Source organism: Octopus bimaculoides, chromosome 19 (assembly GCF_001194135.2).
Source record: "Octopus bimaculoides isolate UCB-OBI-ISO-001 chromosome 19, ASM119413v2, whole genome shotgun sequence".
In the NCBI taxonomy this organism is placed as follows: Eukaryota; Metazoa; Mollusca; class Cephalopoda; order Octopoda; family Octopodidae; genus Octopus; species Octopus bimaculoides.
The window spans coordinates 3393094-3403171 of record NC_068999.1 but is presented as its reverse complement, the minus strand read 5'-3'; the positions used below and the strand labels follow the sequence as shown (position 1 = coordinate 3403171).

The following is a 10078-nucleotide window of genomic DNA, read 5'->3' as shown; positions in this document are numbered from 1 at the left end:
GGGGGGTGATGACTGTGAAGAGTGATTTGATATATAAGGTGAAAATGAACTTGGAATGTCCAGGTGGGAAACATAAATTTGAAGAGGTTTAAGCATGTCTTTAGTGTGTGAGCATAAGGGGGGCGGTGATAATATTTTGTCAAGTTATGCATTTCGATCAAGAATTTGACAGCTCATGTCCTATTAATGTAACCATTTTAAGTAGATGGCCAATCCATTTTCCAAGAAGCCCCACCCTAAGGTGGTGCCAATTTCTGAACTAACAAAGCCACAGCAACAAAGTGGGATCCATAAATGATTCCTTACATTGTAGTGTTGTGATCAAGTTTTCTTTCTGTGGGGAAACACACCCTGTGACAGACTAGCAGCCTATCCTTGAACGGCTAGAACTTTTCTCTCCACATCACTCCAGCACAGAATGTTAGACTTCTGTGTGGATTTTTTTTTATGCTTGTCAACTCCAGAAATTGGGGTGACACAATTTTTTTTAGAATTATTGCTTAAAAAACAAAAGTATTTCAGTAATTGACAACAACAACAACAACATTTCAAATAAACACAAAGAAAAACAAATTTTAAAACAAAATTTTATGAAAAAGATCAACTGTATGAGATGGGGGAGGGGCAATTAAAAACACTAAAGCATTTATTGCAATTATCATTATTATTAATTATTATATATATATTGTTTCATTAAATAACTTTATGTTAGTTAAGGTACACAGCTGTACCTCATTCATTTTGGGTACACAAATCGGTGGTACCTCTTCATAGTCAATGTTTTCTCATGGGTAGCACAGATATGTACATTTATTTGTCAGATGGGGTACATAGACAAGTACAGCTTGCAGTTGGGGTACATCACTACAAGTCCAGCAGTTCTATGCCGGGTATTTAGTTTAGAAATAGTAGAACAGGTGTGTAACAGATCACAGGTACCCTATCTACTACAGGTTGTATTACTACACTGACAGGTAAAGAAACCCAAGTCTGGAGTACCACACAAGTTATATACATCAAAAGAAATGTCGTGGAGTACCCTGGGAGGTGCAGTGATGTTGTAATTAATGTACCACAGATGTGAAATACTACTGGAAGCAGAGTAGTCCAAAAGAGAAGCTATCCTGTAAGCAGTGTACTCTTAAGAGTACAACAGTTTGGTAAGCAGAGTACCACAGCAGTGCAACACTTCTGTACACATTGTACCCCAGATGTACAACACTGCAATATACATGGGCATGAGTAAAAGGGTACAGAGTTCATCTCTAAATGGTTTTGGGGGTGGTTTGGGGTTTTAGTTGTGGGTAAAATACAAATTCAAAGGTGTCCGTGGGTGTTGTTAGGTCTTTAGATCAGTCAGCGTTGTTATGTGTTGTTAGTTAATGATGATCTAAAGAATGTTGTTAAGTCAGTGATGGTCTGTTGTTTGGTCAGCAAAGCAGTGGCTGTCCAGGAGAAGAGCATGGGTCATATCACAGAAATGATAGAGAACAGTTTAGAGATCAATTCTACAGGACAATTGACCATTTGTTTGTTGTTGTCCATATATTTAAAAAAAAAGAAAAGATTTTTAAAAAATGATTCTTTAAAACTGCAACAGGAGGAAAGAAGTGTTGTGGTCAGTAAAACTTGCAGTTGATGAAGGACAGACGCAGAAATGTCCAAGTGTGGTTTAAACTATCACAGCAGTTAACGACGTTCTGTGTAAAAAATAATTGAATGCAGAAATGGACTGACTGGAAGTCGTTGGTGAATCTACCACCTTCACCACCATCACCACCTTCACCACCACCACCACCACCACCACCACCAATTATCATCATCGTCATCATAATCCTCTTGATTACCATATCTGCTGCTTTCTGATGGCTTTCATGTCATACAGTACTTGCTCCAGATGTGGAATTGAGAAGACTAATGATGGATGCCGAATGTCGGCCCGGGAGGCTACCAATGCTGTATCGGCCGGAGAGGAAATGCTACAGAGAAAACAAGAGACCAAAACGTGAATAACTGTTGCTATAGTAACAAGGTATACACAAACATTTACAATAATTCGTTATCAATACAAAAACTTGTTCATTGCTCTCTTACCCACAGGAAATAATCTACAATGTAAAGTATTTACATAACGACAATTGGAATAAGGTACCACCCTGCTAACCAAATGGTCAGAAGTTCAAACCTTTGCTTAGCTGTTGCTATATTTATTATGGTTCTCCTGGCTAAGACCAGGAACTCTGTCTAACAACAAATTCCATTCCCAACTTGTTTCTCTGGGGTTTATGACAGAACATCAAACTGTAAACACAATACACTGCACCCCCCACCCCAGCCCCAGTGGAGCAACAATGCAGACTAACGATATAATGGATTATTGGTTTATAAGATCAATTGCTAATATTATGATTTAAATCATTAAATATTGTATGTGGCAATTTGGTTTAATTAAAAACTGATCAGCTGTGACAATGTGACATGGTTGACAAGATGTCAAGCAATTCTTCCAATTAACAAATGGCTTAATTAACCATGAGAAGCAAACAGAATATGATTTGAAAGTTCTTACTCGAGAAGAACATTTGTGATAAGCTATTTCTGACATCACACTCGGCAGGTGGAGACACTTGTGGCCCCTTGGTGCAGTTGTTCATAGCAAGAATATTCTGGAAAGGATCAGGAACTGTCAACACAACAAGGTACAGAAGCAAGGGGAGAGTATGTGAGGTGGTGGGGTTTCTTGAAAGTCAATTGGAAGAGTTGTCAGGACAACAGAGAGACTGATCTCTGCATAAAAAGTTCAAATCCTGCCAAAGTCAACTTTGCTTTCAAGAGTCGATAAAGAAAGCACCACTGCTGGACTGGGGTCCGTTTTTACTCTTTCTTTTGCTTTCTGTTTGTCACTCTCTTTCCTCAAAGAAATCCTCGTCACCTGTAGAGGAATGAGCTCCACCAGGTCCAAAGATACCCAGGTTATGCTCCTTGTGGCGCCATCAATCAGTTGAGGAACCAAGGCAAGGGAAAGGTCAAATTAGGCAGTTTTAAAGGTCACAAGTAAATTGACCCAACAATATTTGTGAGGAATCAAAGAAAGAACTCTCATAGAGGTATGGCATTTCAGATTCTTTGGAATGGAAAGTTGTGATGGTCATGCCTTTCTGAAAGTAATTAGTGACAGAAGTAAAACTCAAACACAGACTTTGGGGTTGGGGTGTTATCAACCATTAAAACCTACCTTTGGTTCAACCTCAGCTTAGCCCTGATTCCATAGACCTTTGATCAAAGGCATTCCAACCATGACAATCCCATCTCACTTTTTCAAAAAGTATATCAATGTGTCCTTCCCTTTTGTGAGATATAATACAAATTAGACTGCTGTATCTAGCAGGCCAAGAAACCAAATAGAGGCTTTAAAAGTGTTGCGTTACCAATCTATGAGAAATATTCAATCTTTGAGACGTCTGAGAGTCTTGGAACAGAACTGAAGATAATTCTACATTATTCGTCAGAAACCAAAACAAATACAAAAACAAAAGTATATAAAAACAAATCAACTGAGACACAAATCGCATTAATTAAAGAATGGTAAATCATGCAGAACTTGAGGAAATGGTAAATCATGCAGAACCTGGCAAAATAAAAGAAAACATTGAAGAGGAAATACGAAGCTCAATAAGCAAGCATTGGGAGATGCAATGGACCATGCAAATAAAACAAGGGCAGATAACCACAAAACACAACTGCACCAGGGGACAACAGCAGCAGCAGCAGCAGCCATCTTGTAATTATTAGTAAAGACATTACCCCCATCCCCCCTGATTCTGTTGTGTGAGTGTGAACCCCAGGTCGATAACTGATGACTACAGTGTTCTAACTAGCAACATCACAGGAACACTTGATATGGCTGTTAATAATGCTATTTTGGAAGTGGACCCTAGAATTGGAGATTGTGAAGGGATGACTTCTGCAGGGGAAGATTCTAAGTCTGATGTTATAGGGTCTCTTTCATCCAATTAAATTGGTAAATAAAAGGCTGAGGGCCCTTTTTAATTACCGACAGATGTTAACTTCAAAATCCAATACTGTGGTCCTACACTTGAGTGTTGAGTGAACACTCAACCGGCCAAATCTGTTTCATGTGAGGAAGTCTTGAGTTGTCTTCTATGACAAACCTTAATATTTCATAGAAAGGGGAAATATTTGCAAAACATTTCACACATTTCTTTGGATTGCCTTTAACCATTTTCTCAGTGGTCAAGTTCACCTTGGACCGTTCTTTCACTCAACTTAAGCTATCACCTCCCATCACTCACACAGGCCTCAACATCCAAGCCCATCATCAGCTGGGGCTATTTTGCAGAAGATTTTTTTTTAACCCACAAACTCACCCACTCCTTTTACCCCTCACTAACCAATCACCACCACCACCACCATCATCATCATCAAACACTGTAATGCAATCCTCCTTCTCCCACAACTTCCCCTCCGGTCCCTCGCCCACCACAACCAACACAGTCATCCATATTCCAGAGCAACGACAATTCTTGGAAGATTCTGGCTTCTGTGCCTGCCACCCAGAGAAACAACATGGCCCAGAAACTGGTATGAATCTCACAAGACGAGAATTCTATACAAGAGAGATGGTGGGGGAGAGAAACAGCAAAGTCCTCTATATAAGAGGTGGGGGGGAAGACAATAGAGTAGGGTGTGTTTCAAGGGAAAGAGGGGGAGTAGTCCTTTAGTGAGGAGGTGGGGGTAACAGTCGTATAGAGATATTTAGTTGAGGGCTGATCCATTTTCTTGGATCTTCAGTTCAAGGGAGTTAGTTAAGGGTGAGAAATAAGGGTAGATTTGAACCAAGAGTCCATGGCTGGACAGAGGGTGTAACGGGTGAGGGTGAGATGTAGTTACATCAGATGCAAGAAAACAAGGAGAGGATGACAATGACGATGATGATGATGATGATGAGAAGGAGGAGGAAGAGTAAGAGGAAAATATTTGATTGCACTGTTAAATGATGATGAGGAGGAGGAGGAGAATATTGTTTGATGATGATGACTATGATGATGATGATGATGAAAGCCTGAAATATGAAGGTATAATTAACTTGTCTCTAGGACTAGAAAAAGACTATCTTTCAATCTGGCTCCATCTGCTGAAGATGGTAACTGCCTGCTAAAAGTGAGGCAGCTCCCAGCATCACAGACACAAATAACATTTAGAACAACATCAACAACAACACCATACAACATTAATAGATTTATTAAACTCGTCTTGCTACATTACCATGGATACATTTTTTTGACTCCCCACCACCCTCTCATCAACCCCTTGCTTTCCCTTGTGTCATCAGGTGACTCTCCTAACAAGCTCTGCCCATGACGGTCACTTATGAGCAAGTGGTGTTACCATCAACAAGGGAAGCCCTCTGCCGAGACATGTTCCCCCCTCACAGACACCTGTGATTCCACCAAACATGATGGTTCCCGAGACACGGTTGAATGGTTTATGGAAAACATGGCCAAAGTCTGTAAGTGTCCAGTTATGCCTAATATTTATCAGGCAGAGAGGTCTGTCTATTTAGACAATGTCCAAAGGATCCACAGCATTGCTGTCCCACAATTCAAAGCTGCTGACTTATTGGCCATACTGCAGCAATAATAGTAGAGGTTTTATTTGTGACATCTGGACATTCCCTTCCTTCCAGTTTCCACTCAACAAAGACATCACTTGAATGGTTTTTCATAGAGAAGGCATCCTTGGGATAGAGCAAGTGGAGTCGGACTTCTTGCTGAAGATTATTAGGCAATGATCAAAAGGTCAATGGTCAATACTCAAATATATTGACCTGACCAGCCACATTTCCTCTAATCTCCAATATGGTTGATATACATTAATCTCAACAGGATTTAAACATCCATCCATATGGCACATGGCTTAGTGGTTAGGGTGTTGCACTCACAATTGTGAGATCGTGGGTTCAATTCCCAGACCAGGCGTTGCATTGTGTTCTTGAGCAAAACACTTCATTTCACATTGCTCTGTGGTCATTTCGACATCTGACATGTGGCACCTGTTGCACCTGTACAGGTAATGTCGATTTGATGGAGGGAGTGAGCTTATGTCTACACAAACATTTGATCACTATAAACAAATCATCTGTGTGGTTGTTCAGTAAGAAATTGTCAGACCCTCATACGTCATCTAACGACGGGAGAGTCCATTCAACAATAATGGTTCCAAGACAAACAGATTTAAGGATTCTGTGTCAACTGGAAACAGCAAAGTGAAGAATCTTCAAAGGTTCCCTTGACTGGTTGTGTTTCAAAAGGATTCCTTTGAAAGGAGTTTTCGTGAGTGACATCTCTGAAATGAGGTTTCTTGAGGTGGTTTCTATTAGAAAAAAGGGGTCAACCCTTCAGATTTATCAAATATTCTAAGGTGAGTATTAGGTGTCTCTGAGAAATCTCATCCAAGTTAATGCTATCATCATCAGGTCACAAATTTTCCATTGGTTGGTTTTGGTTTTAATTGCTGATGCTGTCAGTTGGTTCCTCACCCATCCACTGCCCAAGTGACCAGAGGAAGAATATCAGCTCAGAATGTACAGAGTTAGAACTGGTACAGCAACACATCACATCCAACTCTCCAACAGTTACATCAATCTTCTGCCTATACTTTAACCTCTGATCAAAGGCAAAGATGAGCGCTGAGCTCAAAGCACTGTAATGAGTTGGCCATTTCATTGTGTTTTGATGAAATAATGAAGTTTTGAGAAAGAATATGAAGAATGATAAAGTGATAATGATCATTTCAAGAACTGACAAGAATTTCTTGAAGAATTTCTAAGAAATATATAATCCAAATTCTCACTAATTAATATCCAAGCTAATATATAATTAATAATTAGAATTATCTACAAGATACCACCTAATCTAGATTATTAACAAACAATATATAAATTATTGTAATCCTTATCTACAAATCCTTCATGGAAACTAATTAACATTCTCAAGAAATTGTGTTTAATTATAAAACAGTCTAATTAAAGTATTAAAATGTTACACAAATTAATAAAAGATTAATTCAATCCTTTTCCTTCCACACACACTTCATCACAAATAATTTACACTTTATCAGTCGTTGTCAGTTAACTAGCATGCAACAGCTTACCAACAACACAACAACAACGTAACTACTTCAGGTGTTAGTATAACTACCACATTATGTCGGATTGAATGATGCAACGATAAGACCTGGGACATGGTCAAGTCGAACAACAAACGTGCAAAAAAGGCTACGGAGAATAATATCATCATAAACTTTGATGCAATTAGATATCGGAGAAAGAACCAAATTAACAAAGACTAATTAATGCAAAGTCATGCAGTAAGTTTGTGACGCCTCCAGCAAGCAAAGCTATTTTAAAATTCTTCAAACTATACAAGAGTTTGTATGTGTTGTAGCATTGAAAATTTTGTGTCCAATGAAAGTTTGGCAAATGCAGAAGAATAGCAAGAACACCGAAGAAAACTCGATATCTTTCAAAACAGTCTTGTAATCACCATTAGATCTGAGACGGGGGACGACTTTCCAAGAATGGTCAGCTAAGAATATGGTGCTAATAAGTCTGTGGAATAGCCATCAAAAATGGGGAAGACATTGTGAGAACTATTTAATATTAGTGGTATCTATATTAATTAATTAATATAAATTATATCACTGTCATTAAATCAGTCTTCTACAACCAAGACAACTGTTTCAGTTGGACTACCATGGTCTGAATGTCAGTCAGAACACAAGACATTCTGCTGCATTTTATTCAAAGTCTCTGTGATAAATAGAGAAGTGATTTCCGAGAATTCCATCAGGGAAAGTTTATGTAAAATGATAAATCTGGAAATTAAAGATTTGTGGGTAACACCCAGATATCTGAATAAGTAGTTGTGTGTGTGCATGAGACTAAGGAATATGCATCAACATATCATAGCTATGATCTGAGACATAAAACAGGGCAGTCATAATAGGTACAGAAATAGGGCAGTCAGAGAAGTATAAGTTAGTTATGAAACTTAGGTTGTTGAATCAGGCAATCATAACAGTTGTCATAATACAAAGCCAGTCATTTATCACACTGACTAAGCCAGTTGTAGAAGCTTAGGTCAGTAAGTAAGTACATAGTTCTATTAAACAGCTGCAACATGACACAGTCATAGGAGTTCTGTCATTGAATAGTATGGTCCTGGAAGTTCAGTCATAAGTAAGATGAGGGATTCTTTATCTCATAATAAACCTGTCTAAATACTAACTTTACTTTTAAGATAGAATGTGAGGTGTGTGTGTGTGTGTGTGCAGTATATCTTATAAAGTACCTACAATTAGAACTGGTGATACACACAAAGAGAATCACAATATTTATAATGGAACATCCAAGTAAAACTTGAGTTGGAGGAAAAGTGGACAGGGGATGGGGTAGGGGGATAAAAAAACATCAACAACAACAATAACAACAACAACAAAATATGTGACTAATCCAAAGAAGTCAACTTAACACCAGCCAATCATTTTGCAAGCAAAAAATGCAGACAATATTGAACAGAACAATACCATTCCATCATATTTGAGAGGCCAATATCAGACAAGTTGCTCCACCGAGCAGAACAACACCTCATGATTTAGAATTTAATGATTTCACTTTCAAATTTATTTTCTTAGATTTAAATATAGTTTGTACACGTGACACAGTAATGGCCACAGGAGAAGAACTTCAAAACGTTAATTTTCTAAATTTAAAAGGAAAATATGAATAATTTTATCGCTTTGATTTAGTTGAATATTAATTCATATTTATTTATTTGCCATAATTGTTGCAATCTTTTAAATAAGGTTGTTGTGACCAAGTTTAACAGACACATGGCACTATTGAAATGGACATCGTCACATCGTCCTATATTCACAATCTGGACACTGATGTTACTACCTCACCTGTATCTCTGAGATATCAATGTACAAAGTAAAACTGATATTGTCAACAAATGCAGACAGCTCAAGAATAAACAGTTCTGATAATATAACTCTTCTAAAGTACAACAACGAATACATTCATATATATATATATATATATATATATATATATATATATATATATATATATATATATATACAGTATTATTCAGAAGAGGTGCTATTAGACCAAAATTTGGAAAACAGTCTTGCTGTCCAGAATAAAAGGCAAGGCAGCCATGTTGTGCTTCGTTGTCTGATATTGACCAATTACCATGTTGAGTGGGAAAACACAGAGAGCAGAGCAGAGCGGAGAAGAAAGATTTTGAGTAATAAGTAGAGAGCTATCAAAACAACTGTTGCCAAATCAAGAAACGACAGCTAGAAAAACAAAGTTGAAACAACAGTTAAGACAGCCATACAGTACCTCTGAGGGGGGACAGCCATTCACTGTGAAGAAACCAAACTTAGTTGGTTGTTTCAGTTAAACCAGATAGAGATATCTGAAAATGTGTTACACACATTAAAATGATGTAATGAAACAAATCAATTAGGGTTGAAAACACACACATGATAAACGCGTTAATTTACACAGGTCGTATTGTAAACACAACCCGGTGTTACACAGAGACACACTCAGTCGGTTCACTGGACAGTTTGTAACGTAGAAAAGACAGGTGACACAACGTTTCCGATTCTAAAACTGAGATTTTCTAGAAATACAATGAGAAAATGAAGAAATGGTGGTGCGATGTAAGAGAGTAAGAAGAGTTTGGAGTTTACTGTGGCGAGGAGTACAAGTATTACTGTGAGCTGTTCAGTACTGTAATAGTGTAGTAGTAGTAGTAGTAGTAGCAGTAGCAATGTTTTGTACTGTGGTAGAAATGGTGTTGTATGTATACGATAGTATGGTAACTAGAGAGATGTCAAGAGTAGAATAGAAACATTTTACAGTAAAAAACAAATCAGAAATCATTTTGAAAAAGCTTAATGAAGTGATTGTAGAAGGATTCAATCACTCAACCCCCCCTCTCTCTCTCAGCACGCACACACACACACACACACACACACACAC

The 10078-nt window shown here is 38.0% G+C and overlaps 1 long non-coding RNA gene across 1 annotated transcript; it reads right to left on the bottom strand.

Annotated features, from left to right (window-relative positions):
- Positions 1–571: 571 nt before the first annotated feature.
- LOC106880267 (uncharacterized) lies at positions 572–10041 on the bottom strand. Its single transcript, XR_001410729.2, has 2 exons — positions 9431–10041; positions 572–1979 (listed from the first exon to the last, which is right to left on the bottom strand). It is a non-coding gene; the product is annotated as an uncharacterized LOC106880267 (long non-coding RNA).
- Positions 10042–10078: the final 37 nt, after the last annotated feature.